Source organism: Mesoplodon densirostris, chromosome 4 (assembly GCF_025265405.1).
Source record: "Mesoplodon densirostris isolate mMesDen1 chromosome 4, mMesDen1 primary haplotype, whole genome shotgun sequence".
In the NCBI taxonomy this organism is placed as follows: Eukaryota; Metazoa; Chordata; class Mammalia; order Artiodactyla; family Ziphiidae; genus Mesoplodon; species Mesoplodon densirostris.
The window spans coordinates 34,304,557-34,323,049 of NC_082664.1; the positions used below are offsets into that span (position 1 = coordinate 34,304,557).

An 18,493-nucleotide genomic window follows, 5' to 3' on the forward strand; every position below is an offset into this window, starting at 1 on the left:
CACCTCAGTACATAAGGCAACTGCTAACAGCTATAAAAGAGGAAATCGACAGTAACACAATAATAGTTGGGGAGATTGACACCTCACTTACACCAACGGACAGATCATCCATACAGAAAATTAATAAGGAAACACAAGCTTTAAATGACACAATAGACCAGATAGATTTCATTGATATAGTACATTGCATCCAAAAACAGCAGATTACATTTCTTCTTGAGTGCGCACAGAACATTCTCCAGGATAGATCACATTTTGGGTCACAAATCAAGCCTCAGTAAATTTAAGAAAATTGAAATCATATCAAGCATCTTTTCTGACCACAAGGCTATGAGATTAGAAATCAATTACAGGGGAAAATAATGTAAAAAACACAAACACATGGAGGCTAAACAATACGATACGAAATAACCAAGAGATCACTGAAGAAATCAAAGAGGAAATCAAAAAATACATAGAAACAAATGACAAAGAAAACACGATGATCCAAAACCTATGGGATGCAGCAAAAGCAGTTCTAACAGGGAAGCTTATAGCAGTACAAGCGTACCTCAAGAAACAAGAAAAATCTCAAATAAACAATCTAACCTTACACCTAAAAGAACTAGAGAAAGAAGAACAAACAAAACCCAAAGTTAGCAGAAGGAAAGAAATCATAAAGATCAGAGCAGAAATAAATGAAATAGAAATCAAGAAAACAATGGCAAAGATCAATAAAACTAAAAGCTGGTTCTTTGAGAAGATAAACAAAATTGATAAACCAGTAGCCAGACTCATCAAGAAAAAGAGGGAAAGAACTCAAATCAATAAAATTAGAAATGAAAAAGGAGAAGTTACAACAGACACCACGAAATACAAAGCATATTAAGAGACTACTACAAGCAACTCTATGCCAATAAAATGGACAACCTGGTAGAAATGGACAAATTCTTAGAAAGGTATAACCTTCCAAGACTGAACCAGGAAGGAATACAAAATACGAACAGACCAATCACAAATAATGAAATTGAAACTGGGATTAAAAATTTTCCCACAAACAAAAGTCCAGGACCAGATGCCTTCACAGGTGAATTCTATAAAACATTAAGACAAAAGCTAACACCCATCCTTCTCAAACTCTTCCAAAAAACTGCAGAGGAAGGAACACTCCCAAACTCATTCTATGAGGCCACATCACCCTGATACCAAAACCAGACAAAGATACTACAGAAAAAGACAATCACAGTCCAATATTACTCATGAATATAGCTGCAAAAATCCTCATCAAAATACTAGCAAACAGAATCCAACAACACATTAAAAGGATCATACACCATGATCAAGTGGGATTTATCCCAGGGATGCAAGGATCCTTCAATATATGCAAATCAATCCATGTGATACACCATATTAACAAATTGAAGAAGAAAAACCATATGATCATCTCAATAGATGCAGAAAAAGCTTTTGACAAAATTCAACACCCAGTTATGATAAAAACTCTCCAGAAAGTGGGCATAGAGGGAACCTACCTCAATATAATAAAGGCCATATATGAAAAACCCACAGCCAACATCATTCTCAATGGTGAAAAACTGAAAGCATTTCCTCTAAGATCAGGAACAAGACAAGGATGTCCACTCTCACCACTATTATTCAACATAGTTTTGGAAGTCCTAGCCACGGCAATCAGCGAAGAAAAAGAAATAAAAGGAATACAAATTGGAAAAGAAGAAGTAAACCTGTCACTGTTTGCAGATGACATGATACTATACACAGAGAATCCTAAAGATGCCACCAGAAAAGTACTAGAGGTAATCAATGAATCTGGTAAAGTTGCAGGATACAAAATTAATGCACAGAAATCTCTTGCATTCCTATACACTAATGATCAAAAATCTGAAAGAGAAATTAAGGAAACACTCCCATTTACCACTGCAACTAAAGGAATAAAATACCTAGGAATAAATCTACCTAGGGAGACAAAAGACCTGCATGCAGAAAACTATAAGACACTGTTGAAAGAAATAAAAGATGATACAAACAGATGAAGAGATATACCATGTTTTTGGATTGGAAGAATCAACATTGTGAAAATGACTATACTACCCTAAGCAATCTACAGATTCAGTGTAATCCCTATCAAATTACCAATGGCATGTTTTACAGAACTAGAACAAAAAATCTTAAAATTTGTCTGGAGACACAGAAGACCCCGAATAGCCAAAGCAGTCTTGAAGGAAAAAATCGGAGCTGGTGGAATCAGACTCCCTGACTTCAGACTATACTACAAAGCTACAGTAATCAAGACAATACGGTACTGGCACAAAAACAGAAATATAGATCAATGGAACAGGATAGAAAGCCCAGATATAAACCCATGCACCTATGGTCAATTAATCTATGACAAAGGAGGCAAGGATATACAATGGAGAAAAGACAGTCTCTTCAATAAGTGGTGCTGGGAAAACCGGACAGCTACATGTAAAAGAATGAAATTAGAACACTCCCTAACACTACACACAAAAATAAACTCAAAATGGATTAGAGACCTAAATGTAAGATCAGACACTATAAAACTCTTAGAGGAAAACATAGGAAGAACACTCTTTGACATAAATCACAGCAAGATCTTTTTTGATCCCCCTCCTAGAGTAATGGAAAAAAAAAAATGGGACCTAATGAAACTTAAAAGCTTTTGCAAAGCAAAGGAAACTACAAACAAGACAAAAAGACAACACTACGAATGGGAGAAAATATTTGCTAACGAATCAACGGACAAAGTATTAATCTTGAAAATATATAAACAGCTCATGCAGCTCAATATTAAAAAAACAGACAGCAGAATCCAAAAATGGGCAGAAAACCTAAATAGACATTTCTCCAAAGAAGACATACAGATGGCCAAGAAGCACATGAAAAGCTGCTCAACATCACTAATTATTAGAGAAATGGAAATCAAAACTACAATGAGGTATCACCTCACACCAGTTAGAATGGTCATCATCAGACAATCTACAAACAACAAATGCTGGAGAGGGTGTGGAGAAAAGGGAACCCTCTTGCACTGTTGGTGCGAATGTAAATTGATACAGCCACTATGGAGAACAGTATGGAGGTTCCTTAAAAAACTAAAAATAGAATTACCATATGACCCAGCAATCCCACTACTGGGCATATACCCAGAGAAAACCATAATTCAAAAAGACACATGCATCCCGATGTTCACTGCAGCACTATTTTCGATAGCCAGGTCATGGAAGCAACCTAAATGCCCATCAACAGAAGAATGGTTAAAGAAGATGTGGTACATATATACAATGGAATATTACTCAGCCATAAAAAGGGACGAAATTGGGTCGTTTGTAGAGACGTGGATGGATCTAGAGACTGTCATACAGAGGGAAGTAAGTCAGAAAGAGAAAAACAAATATCGTATATGAACGCATATATGTGGAACCTAGAAAAATGGTACAGATGAACTGGTTTGCAGGGCAGAAATTGCAACACAGATGTAGAGAACAAACGTATGGACACCAAGGGGGGAAACTGGCGGGGGGTGGATGGTGTGATGAACTGGGAGATTGGGATTGACATATATACACTAATAGGTATAAAATGGATAACTAATAAGAACCTGCTGTATAAAAAATAAATTAAATAAAATTCAAAAATTAAAAAAAAAAGGAAGGAAATTCTGACATATGTTGTAAAATGGAGGAACCTTGAGGACACTATGTTAAGTGAAATAAGCCAGTCACAAAAAGACAAATACTGTATGATTCCACTTATAGGAGGTACCTAGAGGAGGCACATTCATGGATACAGAAAGTAGAACGGTGCTTTCCAAGGGCTGGCAGGAATGGAGAGTTAGTGTTTAATGGGTGCAGAGTTTGAGTTTACGATGATGAAAGTGTTCTGGAGATGGATGGTGGTGACACTTGCACAACAGTGTGAATGTACTTAATGCCACTGTGTATATTTTTAAATGGTTTATATGGTAAAGTTTATGTTATGTGCATTTTACTGCAATTAAACATAGGAAAATAAGAAGAAGAAATCAATATTAGGCATCAATATTGCCATTTCTGTTACCCAGGGAAAGTGGCACCCCTGGGAGTAGGAGTGGACCGTTCTAGGCTGAGCTCTCCTGTAGTCAGTGTGACTTGGGAACAGAAGGAATGCTCGGCTCTGGGTGGAATCCCAGGGTCTTCCCCCACCCACCCAGTCTCATTCTTGACCTACCCCCCACCCCCCATTCCAGGCTACAACCTTAGAAAATGACCTGGAATTGGGCATAGCATACCATGCCTTTGCTCAGGCCACACCTCCTGCCTGATATTTCTCTCTCCATGTTCAGCCAGCATATGCTCATCTTTAAAGTCCTGGCCACCAGAAGCCCTAAATAGACATTTCCCCAAAGAAGACATACAGATGGCCAACAGGCACATGAAAAGATGCTCAACACTGCTAATTATTAGAGACATGCAAATCAAAACTACACTGAGGGGCTTCCCTGGTGGCTCAGTGGTTGAGAGTCTGACTGCCGATGCAGGGGACACGGGTTCGTGCCCCGGTCCGGGAAGATCCCACATGCCGCGGAGCGGCTGGGCCTGTGAGCCATGGCCACTGAGCCTACGCATCCGGAGCCTGTGCTCCGCAACAGGAGAAGCCACAACAGTGAGAGGCCCACGTACCGCCAAAAAAAAAAAAAAAAAAAAAAAAAAACTACACTGAGAATGGCCATCATTAAAAAGTCTACAAATAACAAACGCTGGAGAGGGTGTGGAGAAAAGCAAACGCTCCAACACTGTTGATGGGAATGTAAGTTGGTGCAGCCACTATGGAAAACAGTATGGAGGTGTCTCAGAAAACTAAAAATAGAGTTGCCATATGATCCAGCAATCCAACTCCTGGGCATATATCCGGACCAAACTATAATTCAAATAGATACATGCACCCCTATGTTCATAGCAGCACTATTCACAACAGCCAAGACATGGAAACAACCTAAGTGTCCATCGACAGATGAATGGATAAAGAAGATGTGGTGTATATATACAATGGAATACTTACTACTCAGCCATAAAAAGATTTAAATAATGCCATTTGCAGCAACATGGATAGACCTAAAGATTATCATACTAAGTGAAGTAAATCAGAAAGAAAAAGGCAAATATTGTATGATATCACTTATATGTGAAATCTAAAATATGACACAAATGAACCTATCTACGAAACAGAAACAGACTCACAGATGTAGACTTGTGGTTGTCAAGGGGTGGGGGGAGAGGAGGGATGGATTGGGAATTTGGGATTAGCAGATGCAAATTATTATATATAGAATGGATAAACAACAAGGTCCTACCGTATAGCACAGGGAACTTTATTCAATATCCTGATATACCATAATGGAAAAGAATATAGAAAAGAATGTATATATATGTAATAAAAATTTTAAATTGAAGTTGTCTTGTGAAATAAATAAATAAAGTCTCAGCCACATCATCACCCTCTCAGTGAGGGAAGCAAAGACTTTGCTCTACTCAGCACATGCCCTGTGATGGCACCCACAGACTTCCCCACCCTCATCAGCTCCCTTCCAAGCCCAAGCAACTAGAGAGCAGGAGCCGGGGCTCATTCACCCTTGCACCCCAACTTCTAGTTCAGTGCTTGTCACGCACTAGAAAATAAATGCTTTCTGAGTGGAAATGTACACAACATTTATTGTGCTCACCGTGGACGCTGTTTTGAGAGGTTTACGTGCAGTCACTCATCATAACAATTCAAAAAGGTAAATACGACTGTTATCTAGGGCTGGGATTACTGTGAGGGAAGTGAGGAACTCAGGTGCAAAATGTAAAGGGGCACCAAAAAAACTCAGGAATCAACATAGATTATATTTTACTGAAATATTTTCTTAAATCAAATATTAAAATTTTAAAGACAGGATCCAGCCCTGCACTTACAGCGCTCACCTCACTCACCTCACCCTAATCCCAGCCCTATCAGATTATGTCTTTATTTTTTGATATTTTATTCAACAACTCCATTTCCAGGTATTTATTCAACAACTCCATTTCCAGGTATTTATCTAAGGAATTAATCAAGGCTATGTGTAAAGATTTACCTACAAGGATATTCATTGTTGTGTTGTTCACGAAAATAAAAAACAGGAGAACATTTGGTTGAACCATATGAAACTGCCAACATTTGACTATTTTTCACCTAAAAAGAACAGTTTCATATTGTTCAGTCTAATGTAAATATCCATCATTTATGAACTGTGATTATATAATCTATGAAACATTCACCCACTGACATTCTAGGCAGCCATTAAAAAATATTTGGAAGAAGACAATGATATAGAAAGGTGACATAGGAAGATAAAGTGTTATATGAAAAGAACCAGGTACAAAGCAGGATAAAATGTATGATTTCACTAAGAAAAATCCACCAAAAAAGATCTGAATTGATTATTCACCAAAATGTTAATAGTGGTAAGCCTGAACGGTGGGTTTTAGGGTGATTTTCAGGTCCTTTTTGATTTCCCATCTCTTGTATATTAAACATGTACCATGTCCAAAGGCAGAAAAGAGAACATTCCTCCGCACATCTGACTCAATACAAGCCTCATCCCTGCTTCGTCAAAGTGGTCAATGTCTTAAAGCATATCTTTCTTTTTATTTACTTATTTAGGCTGCGCCGGGTCTTAGTTGTGGCATGCGGGATCTTTTAGTTGCAGCGTGCAGACTTCTTAGTTGCAGCATGCATGTGGGATCTACTTCCCCGACCAGGAATTGAACCCAGTCCCCCTGCATTGGGAGTGCGGAGTCTTACCCATTGGACCACAAGGAAGTCCCAAAGCATGTGTTTTAAGTGGAGAAAATAGCTCAGATAAGGCAGCTTCATCAATGCAGGATCAGTAAATACAATGTACGTGTTCTACAGTCCCCTTACTTGCCCTTTACAGACATGGCTGTTTCCCACTTTACAGACTGCCTGTTTCCCACTCAGTCTGGATGCAGCTTCAGAATCCTTCTCACCACAGTGCTCCAGGACACCACTTCCACAGGTTCTGAGTTGGCAGAAGAGCTGAGACCTATTTGTCATTATGGCTCTAACAGGACAAAGACAAAACACCAAAAGCAACAGACTGGAACTAATCCCTCTAGTTTCCAAGGGAGTAAAAAGGCTCCCTGCCTCCACTGCTCTTACCTCTCCTCCAAAACCGATTTTCATCACAGCAAGAGTTTAGAAGGGACTTTTTTTTTTTCAATTATACCTCAATTTTATTTTTTTTTGAATTTTTGAATTTATTTTACTTATTTTTTATACAGCAGGTTTTTATTAATTATCTATTTTATACATATTAGTGTATATATATATCAATCCCAATCTCCCAGTTCATCCCACCACCACCACCCCGCCCCGCCACTTTCCCCCCTTGGTGTCCATACGTTGTTCTCTACATCTGTATCTCTATTTCTGCCTTGCAAACTGTTTCATCTGTACCATTTTTCTAGATCCACATATATGCGTTCATATACGATATTTGTTTTTCTCTTTCTGACTTATTTCACTCTGTATGACAGTCTCTAGATCCATCCACGTCTCTACAAACGACCCAATTTCGTCCCTTTTTATGGCTGAGTAATACTCCATTGTATGTATGTACCACACCTTCTTTATCCATTCGTCTGTCAATGGGCATTTAGGTTGCTACCATGTCCTGGCTATTGTAAATAGTGCTGCATTGGGGTGCATGTGTCTTTTTGAATTATGGTTTTCTCTGGGTATATGCCCAGTAGTGGGATTGCTGGGTCATATGGTAATTCTATTTTTAGTTTTTTAAGGAACCTCCATACTGTTCTCCATAGTGGCTGTATCAATTTACATTCCCACCAACAGTGCAAGAGGGTTCCCTTTTCTCCACACCCTCTCCAGCGTTTGTTGTTTGTAGATTTTCTGATGATGCCCATTCTAACTGGTGTGAGGTGATACCTCAGTGTAGTTTTGTTTTGTTTTGTTTTGCCGTACGTGTACGCGGGCCTCTCACTGTTGTGGCCTCTCCTGTTGCGGAGCACAGGCTCCGGACGCAAAGGCTCAGCGGCCATGGCTCACGGGCCGAGCCGCTCCGTGGCATGTGGGATCTTCCCGGACCGGGGCACGAACCCGTGTCCCCTGCATCGGCAGGCGGACTCTCAACCACTGCGCCACCAGGGAAGCCCCTCAGTGTAGTTTTGATTTGCATTTCTCTAATGATTAGTGATGTTGAGCAGCTTTTCATGTGCTTCTTGGCCATCTGTATGTCTACAAGGGACTTTATTTATTTATTTTTTTGTTTGTTTGAGTTTATTTATTTATTTATTTTTGTCTGTTTTTGGTTCTTCATTGCTGTGCACGGCTTTCTCTAGTTGTGGCGATCAGGGGCTACGCTTCATTGCAGTGTGCAAGCTTCTCACTGCAGTGCCTTCCCTTATTGCGGAGCATGCGCTGTAGGTGTGGGCGCTCAGTAGTTGTGGATTGCGGGCTTAGTTGCTCCGCGGCATGTGGGATCTTCCCAGAGCAGGGCTCAAACCTGTGTCCCCTGCATTGGCAGGCAGATTCTTAACCACTGCGCCACCAGGGAAGCTGTAGAAGGGACTTTATAAAGAGAAGACACTGAAAGAAAACATTGACCTTGGTTTTAATGATGGTATAAGGATGAGGGCCCAGACTGGGAGGTGTCTGTGCTCATAGATGATGGTGAATTAGGAACTAAAGACTCAGCAGCAGCTGGACCAGAAAGTACTCATCCTGAAGTCAAGGTAAACTAGGAACATAGCCACATTCTTCACTTTATATATAACCTTCTGCTGACAACCTCCTAGCGCTTTAGAAAGGGGTCATGAACACATATAAGGATGAGCGACATCCAAAGAAACAGGATACAAGCCACATATATAATTTTAAAATTTCTAGTGGCCACATTAAAAAAAGGAAAAAAACAGGTAAAATTAATTTTAATAATATATTTTATTTAGCCCAATATATCCAAATATTATTTCAACACAGAATATAAAAAATATTAGTAAAGTATTTTAATTCTTTTTTTGTACTAAGTCTCTGAAATCCAATGTGTACTTTACACTCATAGAACATTTCTTTCTTTCTTTCCTTTTTAAATTATTTTTTGGCTGCTTTGGGTCTTCATTGCCGCATGCAGGCTCTCTCTAGTTGAGGCGAGAAGGGGCTACTCTTCGCTGCGGTGCACGGGCTTCTCATTGCGGTGGCTTCTCTTGTTGCGGAGTACAGGCTCTAGGCGCGTGGGCTTCAGTAGTTGCAGCACTTGGGCTCAGCAGTTGTGTCTTGCGGGCCCTAGAGCGCAGGCTCAGTAGTTGTGGAGCATGGGCTTAGTTGCTTCACAGCATGTGGGATCCCCCCGGAACCAGAGATTGAACCCGTGTCCCCTGCATTGGCAGGTGGACTCCCAACCAGTGCGCCACCAGGGAAGTCTGCACATTTCAATTAAGATACTAAATTTTCGGGACTTCCCTGGTGACACAGTGGGTAAGACTCTGCGCTCCCAATGCAGGAGGCCGGGTTCGATCCCTGGTCAGGGAGCTAGATCCCACATGCATGCTGCAAGTAAGAGTTCGCATGCCACAACTAAGGAGCCCATGAAGCCGCAACTAAGGAGCCCACAAAGCTGCAACTAAAGAGCCCACCTATTGCAACTAAGACCCGGTGCAACCAAATAAATAAATATTTTAAAAATCAAAAAAAGATACTAAATTTTCACCAGAAATATTTTATCTATATTGAGGTTTCATAAAATTTACAGCTGAAAATGTAGATTCCATATACTGAAGTTCTTCTAAACACTCCTAGAAGTTTTCTAATAACTGAAATGGGTGTCTGCTTTTAAATTTAAATCAATTAAAATTAAATAAAATTAAACATTCAGTTTCTTTTGTTGCACTAGCCACGTTTCAAGCACCCAATAGCCACATGTGGCTGGCGGCTGCCGACCGTGGTCAGTGCAGGTCTGGACCCTGCAGGGCTCTCCCTACCTGTGGGCAGCTGCCATCTCCCATCAGAGCCCCTGTGACTATGCTCAGGGAGCCCATGGCCTGGCTCTTCTGAACACTCTTGCTCAGGTGTGGGCCTCACAACCGGTTTCATTCTCTGACCAGGCCTTTTCTTACTCTCTCAGCTTGGCTTGTCCTCAGCTTTGTCCCAGCACAGGTGTTCAGATCTCCCAGGCTGCATGCTCTGCAGTTCTTGGGCTAGTCCACCCCAACCTGGCTCTGTGCCCCTGCCCAGGTGTGGTTCAGGGACGCTGCTTGGCTGGAAGGGTTGTCTAGGTGATGCTGTGTTTCTGCTTTGCAAAAAAACAGGGGTGGGCAATTTGGGGGTGCATCCAGGGGCAAGTCATTTCCTTTTGGTGTTTTGGGAGAAGGCCCTTGCCATTTTCATACCCATAGAAGGTGGCACCAAGATGGTACTAAAACATTACTATGGGCACCTAAGCTCCTATCTGGAATCCTCTTGGCCTGTGGCTCCAAAAAGTCCTCCATCGCCTTCCCTGGTCCCTGTAGGGTGTGCTCTGTCCCTTGGTTCCCTTTCTTCCTCTGGCCTCTTGGGTTGGTGAACTATCTGGGGGCTGTGGCTCAGTCCTACCACTTTACTCCTTCAAGCCACCAGCACCACAGCAGACATCACTAATCAATCACAGTTTCTTTCTCCTTGAGCCTCAGGCTGGGCTCCACCCCAAACGCTGGGATGATGCCTCCAGCCTCCCATACCCCCCGCCAGCTGTCCCCCAGCACCCAGTAAGGGATTTCACAGGAAGGGGAAAAGATGGCTTCCAAGCAAAGAATCTGGTCGCAGACTTATGAGGCAGCAGAAGCTAAGCCCCCTGGAACTGACTTGGCCACTTTGGAAGGCAACATGGGTTCCCTCTTGAAATGAAAGACCTTGAAATGTCAGAAGCCCTCCCCAACAGTTAGTTTAAAGAAGCCAAAAGCCAGAGCTGCTGTAAGAAGATAAAGGGATGGAAATCTGAAGTCTGAAAAGCGGTGTCTAAAAGGGCATGACTGACAGGGCTCTGGGACTGAAGGTGTGTGACCTGAACCACAAAAATAGAGTGCCTGCAGCTTGCCGGGCACATGAAGCCCCATCATACCAGTTTCCTGGGCACTGGGAAATCCACTAAACATCAGTGCACATGGCCTCAGACAGGCCCACGCAGAGCCCACTTCCAGAAAGCAGCCCCTCTCACCCACCTCTTGCCTGAACAAAAAGCTGTGTGGGGTCGTTGATTCTGCCAGGCCTCAGGTGTCCACCCAGGCATAGGTGCCCACCTTCCTGTCTGCGGGAAGGCCCTGGATGCTTCAGCCTCCAGGGTCTGTTTGTACAGAAGAGGGCAGGAAAGGGCAAGAATTCCAAGTTCCTGCATTGCCAGAAAACATCCTTTCCGGAGTCCCAAATGCACCTGAAGAGAACACGACGAACCAGACGAAGAAACAAAGGGGTGCTGGATCAGGTACCAGTGCACAGAGGAATTTTCCTTCCTGCACAAAACTCTCTCCCCCAGAGCAGTCTCCCATCCTGCCCTACTCCAATATTTCAACAAGGGCTCCGTTATCTTTTGTCTTTTAAATCTCTTCAGGCACTAGCACCCTCTGTTCCCCCTCACCAGCTTCCTCTCACACACATACACACATACACACACACAAGTACCTCACTGATCTCACTTTGTGGGGAAATGAAGTGTTCCAGCCATAGAACATTTTTCAAAGAACCTAGTTACCTCTTTAAGAACCAACACTTACTAATATATCTGACGACACTGCTGGAAATCTTTCTGAACTGAATGACATAAGCTCCCTGACATCCCAAGCCAGTACTCTGAATGTAATTGATCACTTCCTGATGACTCAGGAACATGTTCCTGAGCCCATCTTTGCCATGATCTACAAGGCCTAATGATCTGGACTTTCACCTTGGGGCACTTTTACCCTTGCTTACCCTGTAGAGATAGTGCCCTGGGCTTTGGCTGTCTGGAACACTCTCTCCCTAGATGTCTGCATAGCTCACTCTTTCCATTCCTGCTGCAGCTCAAACACCATCTTATCCAACAGGCCTTTTCTGGCCATCCTTCTCTCATCTTTTTTTTTTTTTTTTTAATTTATTTATTTATGGCTGTGCTGGGTCTTCGTTTCTGTGCGAGGGCTTTCTCTAGTTGCGGTGAGTGGGGTCCACTCTTTATCGCGGCCTGTCTTGGTGAGGAGCACAGGCTCCAGACACGCAGGCTCAGTAATTGTGGCTCATGGGCCTAGTTGCTCTGCGGCATGTGGGATCTTCCCAGACCGGGGCTCGAACCCGTGTCCCCTTCATTGGCAGGCAGATTCTCAACCACTGCGCCACCAGGGAAGCCCCCCTTCTCTCATCTTTCTGTCCCCTTTTGCCACTTTATTTTATTTTCATAGTGTTTGCCATCACCTAACACGTTATATATCTATTTATGGTCTGTCTCCCCCACTAGGATGTGAGCTCTTTGAGAGCAGGGATTTTGCCTGTTTTGTTATCCCCAGAGCCTATAACAGTCCTGGCACACAGTAGGTACTCAGTAAATAATTGTCAAGTGAGGAATAAACGATGCCTTCAGCACTTCTGACCAGTGTGTACCTATGGGGGGCGGGGGGGCTGATCCAACCTCACATGGCTGGTTGGTCCTTTGCTGTCCCCTGTCACTTCTCAGTGTATCAGCAGCTCCTAGCTATGCCCTCATCTTGCTTCTTTTAATCTGCTGTATATGTAACCTATGAAAACCTGAAGGTTACCAGAAGATGGACAACCTTCTGAACTCCTTAAACTGATTTTTACAAAAAGTGTGGATTTCAGGGACTTCGCTGTCAGTCCAGTGGTTAAGACTGTGCACTTCTACTGCAGAGGGCAAGGGTTCGATGTCTGGTTGAGAAACTAAGATCCCACATGCCTCGCGATGAGGCCAAAAAAAAAAAAAAAAAGTGGATTTCTAGGCTGTGGCCTAATTCCATGCCTGTCTTCTGCATAAAGTCCAAGAGCTTGAGACTATGAATTCTCTACTCAGGGGTCTTTGCAGCCTCCTTCTGGTCTTCCCGGATTGTTGAGAGTCTGAAGTCCACCCAGAGACACTCCAGCATATGTGTCTGCATGCCTCCCAGACACGCATGAATACAATGGAATTCTCATTCAGCAAAAGGTGAGCTGCGTCCCTCCATCAGACAGTGTTTCAAGAGAAGAGAACGGGGTGGGTCTGGTACAGTTTATTCCTTATGAGAACTGGTTTCATGCTCTTCTGAACACAAGTGGTCTGGTCTTTGTACACCTCACCCCCGGCCTTATTCTCCTTAATCCAAGCACCATCAGACCACGAGTCCTGGCTTGGGGCCACCTCACTTTTGCAGGAATGGGTCAAAAAGGTCAAAGATGGTTTGAGCTGGGAGGGACCTTGGAGATCCTCTAGTTCAACCCTCATTTGACAGATGAGGAAACTCAGACCCCGAGAGTGGAAATGACTCACTTATGGAAACACAGCCCCTTGGGAGCAGGGCTGAGCCTAGAAGGGGGATCACTTGGCCTTCATTCTGCATCCTCTTTCTATCCCCTCACCTCCTCATCCCTGGCAGCCAACATCTGTTTCCATCCTGAGACATTTCCTTCTGCCTGGACCTGGCCTGGCCAGGGCCTGGGGGAATCGTACAACGTCAGGGCTCACAATTCAGAGCATGTTAAGAGATGTCGTCACTGCCCCCCCCACACACACCGTGCTCTGTGACAATGTTGTCCTCATCTCCACGGAGCCACACCTCATTTCATGGAATGGCAAGGAAGTGGTACTGGTGCCCTTAAGCTAAACTTGCAGCTCTTCCTAATAGGTCCAGAAAAGTGAAAAGGCCATACTTGGGGCAGACTTGCCTCGGTGTCTCCCCAGGTGTGGCCTGAGCCTTATCTTGCCTACAGAGTATAATGATGGCCCCCTCTGTCCCCAAACACCCCTTGTCTGCCACTCCTACCGGTTCTGAAATGTTCACACAAGTCCTCCGGTGGCCTTACTGTCTCTAACCAGATACTGGCAAAGGGTGTGGCTGAAATTCAGGGTGTTGGGGAGCCAGGCAGGCCTGGGCTTCAGCCTCCTCCATAAACACAGCTCAGGGGCACTGCCAGTCGGCGCTGCCCTGGAAAGCAATGGGCAGGGCCCCGGGATGCAGGACAGGCCACCTGGAAACTCTCCCCAGGCTGGGTGAGGGAAATAGAAGTGGTATATGGGAAGGTCAGACTCAAGGGGCCTCAGGTGGGTGGAAAACCTTTGAGGGTCTCGTTCTGGGGAGCAGGCAAGAGCCTGAAGACCAGCACTTCTGGCTTTGCAGCTTTGCCTCTGACCAGCCTTGGCCCCCTCTCCTTCCCTGTTTGGCAGCTCCAAAGGAACAGGGAGGGGACAGCACTGTGGCAGTTATGGGTTTCTTTTTCATCACCCTCCTCCCTGGCCTCCGTGTGTTCAGCCAGCCTTGCTTCCCAGGGCGCCAGGTCTCTTGCAGTGTAATAATTGGGCCCTGTTTCAAACTCAGTTACGGAGCTGCCTAACATCTTCTGAGACAGTCAGGACCACGAGCCTTTTCCTCCTCCTCCCACTGCTGCTGGAAGAAAGCGCTGACCTGGCCACAGGGAGCGTGAAGAGAAACCCTGGTCAGCCTTCGGACCATTCCAGTGACAGTCAGCTCAGTGAGAAAGTGTTGCTTCTGGTAAGAACAAATCTCTCTCCCTGCAACTTTTACCCGCTAGCCCCAGTTCCATTCCTTGGAACCCTACAGAGTAATTCAGTGATGGGAAATCAAGCCCTTTCAGTTCAGACATTTTGGCAAAGGGAACTGGGGGTGTTTGTGGGGCAAAGGGAACTGGGCACCTACACAAATTAAATATAATTTAATTTATATTTATTTTAATTGAAGCCTCTGCTCTCAGAGAACAGTGCTGGAAAAGCCATCTTCTTTGTTCCCTTCTACTAGGTAAGTGGGGATCCCTGTGCGGCCTCAGGGGTTACTACAGGACCAACTCCGGACAGGGGTGTCCCTCAGCTAGCCATAAATCTCACAACACCATTCAAAAGAACTCTCTTAAAGCCATTTATTTGCTTCTAGAAAGGAAGCTATCATCAGCTTATCCAAGGATCAGCACACCTAACAAATCATTTCACCCAAATTTATTTATTTATTTGGCCACAGCGTGAGGCTTGTGGGCTCTTAGTTCCCCAACCAGGGATCGAACCCATGCCCTGGGCAGTGAAAGCGCAGAGTCCTAACCACTGGACCACCAGGGAATTTCCCTCACCCAAACTTAACATATAAAATACCCAAGGTCCAGAAATGTAAGTTTTTGCCCATGCTCACTCAGCAGTATCCCAACTGTAGGACAAAAAACTCCAGTTTAGGAAAACTTTTGCCTAAAACGTTCATGGTTTCAAATAGGAGACATTGCAAATGAGTACACCTATCCTGAAAATACCCACAATGTACAGTCTTTTAAAAATATGTCTGTAGGCTTCCCTGGTGGCGCAGTGGTTGGGAGTCCGCCTGCCGATGCAGGGGACACGGGTTCGTGCCCCGGTCCGGGAGGATCCCGTGTGCCGCAGAGCGGCTGGGCCCGTGAGCCATGGCCGCTGGGCCTGCGCGTCCAGAGCCTGTGCTCCGTGGCGGGAGAGGCCACAACAGTGAGAGGCTCTCGTACCGCAAAAAAAAAAAAAAAAAAGTCTGTAAAGTGAAATTCCATGTAACACCTTAGCATCCCACCCATGCCTATTAGAGAATTAGCATATGGAAAACCAAACCAATCACAAATGTTCTTCCCGACTGTGAGTCCTAAAGACTGAAGGCCAGTTGTATCTGCTCCGCCTCCTGCTTTGGCTGCAATCCAGAGCCAGCGAGCGTCAATGTAGATTCAAGTGGCTATCCCCAAATCCACGGCCTTGCCCATAACGTACAGCATGGAAAAATCACAGACCCTGCCACATCATAAGCAGCCATTTATGGATGAAGTCAGTATCTCCCTTTAGTTTTACAGATTCTATAACCAATTTTTCACATCAAAATTTATGACACGGGCTGACAACAGGACAGAATATTAAAAATTAGGACCTCCCTGAGATATCTGGGCCACATGGTTGCCATGCCGACACCCTGCAATGCCAAACAATTGCCTCCAAGGTCCAGAAACAACTCGGCTGGCTTGGAATCACCCAGACACTGTGAAGACGGAGCTGCCTCCCGGCCCAGGCTGTTATGCAGACCCTCCCTTTTCCAGCTCAGCTCTCTGATTCCCCAGGGGAGTGATGATGATGCTTGTCTGAATTTTCTCAGCCTCTGTCAGCCGGACTAGCCACATCATTCCCTAAGAATCTGAAAATCCACATGCAGCACGTTCTGGCCCAACTAGACAGAGACGTGTTTTGGAATGGCAAGAAGACCAGTGAGAGGTTAACCACAGATTTCAAAGAGAAGTTAAATCTTCAGCTGCACCTGCCCCCTTTTAAGTTGAACAAAGGGTTTACCTCCCGGAGAAGCTGAACACACATTCCCCTGGCTCTCTAGTTATAGTCAGCTGGAGCTGGAATAAAGTATTAGTGGGATATGAAGCTTGGATCATTGCTCCCAGGGTTGGGCAGAAATCCTACTTCACTCATGTAACAGTACTTATTAAGTCTTGCTGTGCTCATCAAGGTGGGGATGCAAGAAGCTTCCTGCATTGTCCCTGCATGATAGCTTCCATTCAATGAGGAGACAGGCCGATGACTGAAAGTCCCACTGAAGCGAAATACCCGGAATATGGGAATACAATGCAAGGCTGTGTCAAAGGCAGGGTGTGACTGGGGATCAATGCCTATGGAACAGACATTCAGGGCTTAAAGCCTAAGAACAATGAGGGAGCTGGCTATGCCAGGAGTGGCCAGAGAAGGCTCGCGGCTCACTCCCAGGAACTTCCACTCTCCCTCTCTTCCTGCACCTCCATTCCTGGCTCCCCGATACTCCTTCACACTTTAAACTCGGCTTCCAGTTCACAGCCCTCTTCTAATCTGCAGCAAGTCAAACCCCATGGGAACAGGGAGAGGGCCGAGAGGACGTTTACTGCAGTCCCCATGACCTGCCATTGCCACTCCTCAAAACGAGTGCCGCCCACCTCCAGCAATGCCCCAAGCCCCCAGCACCATTCCCAGGCTCTCAGTCTGAGTGGCTTTCCTGGATCCTGAAGCAGAGACACCTGTGATGAGAACAGCCTCAGGCTTTGAGCAGCAGTTAGTATCTCTGTGCTCTTCCCTTCCATTCCCCCTCCTCTCTCCCCTCCTCCTCCTCTTCCAGCTCAGACCCTCCTTCCATCACGTCACCACAGAGAAGGACAGAACATCTGGGCAGCCTGCCTCTCCCCTGCCACTCCAGGCCCGCCTACCCTGGACCAGAGCTGGCCCTCTCAGAGCGTAAGAACAGGGCAGCTTGGATGAGTCCCTGCTGTGCGAGCTCCCTGGGGGTATGGGGCCACTCCTTGTTTGCCCAGTTCCGACTTGAATCTGTTCACCCAGGTCCCAGCATTCTGGGATCTTTAACACAGGAGGCTTTCCCTCATCAGCCTTTCCGTCCAAACATCCACAAGTGCTTTGGAAACAGTGTCTTAGTGGCAGGGACCCTCAGCCCAGAAGGGAACACGCCAACTAATCAGGCTCACCCCCAGAGAGCTCAACCAGACGGGGATCTGGGAATGGGGGAGTGGGGCTGGGGAAAACCCACAAACCCCAAGGTCTCCTCAGGCAAAGCCTGGAAATATGGTTCTTTTGCAGGGGATTTTCACTTCTTTCTGGGTAGGTAACAAGAAAGGGAATCTGGGGCAGGATGGAACTATGAGAGCACTTCCACACATACAACCGCCACTACAAACAACACACCGTATTCCTGGGGCTCAGCTGACTTGGCACAAAGATCTCAGAGTCTACTCCACACAAGCCGTTGCCCTCCTGACCCGTGCGCCTGTCCAGGAGCTCCTCAACCCTGCCTCCCCAGACCCAGATCTTTCAGAATGGTCACCCTGCTCCACTCCCCCACCCTCAGCCCCTCACTCTGCTCTCCTTTCCGGCCCCCGCCGGCCAGGCTGCCCCCGGCCCAGCAGTCTGCCCTGCGAGTCGGGTCGCCCAAGAGTCTCGCCCACCATCCGCCCCCATCGGAAGACTGCGGCCCGCCTGAGCGCGCCTCTCGCGGGTTCCCGAGCCTCCCGTCTCAACAGGTGCCCCTGCCACACAGAGCCGGCTCCCGGGGCCCGGGCGGAGGCGGCGACAGGCGCGCCCCAGCCCAGGTCCCCGGAGTGCCTGGGGGGCTCCGCCGCACCTCCGCCGAGGCCCCAGCCGTGCCCCGCCGCCTTGGTTTCCCCGCTCGCATTGAGATCGCAGGGCTGACCTCGTGAGAGGCAATCTCCGAGCCTGGGCGCAGACACTGCTAGTTCGCGCGTC

General features: G+C 45.6%; 1 protein-coding gene across 2 annotated transcripts in view; it reads right to left on the minus strand.

The window, feature by feature from the left end:
- GALNT16 (polypeptide N-acetylgalactosaminyltransferase 16) overlaps positions 1-18,493 on the minus strand; it is a 101,451-nt gene that overhangs the window by 81,643 nt on the left and 1,315 nt on the right. The gene's annotated exons all lie outside the window — the stretch shown is intronic.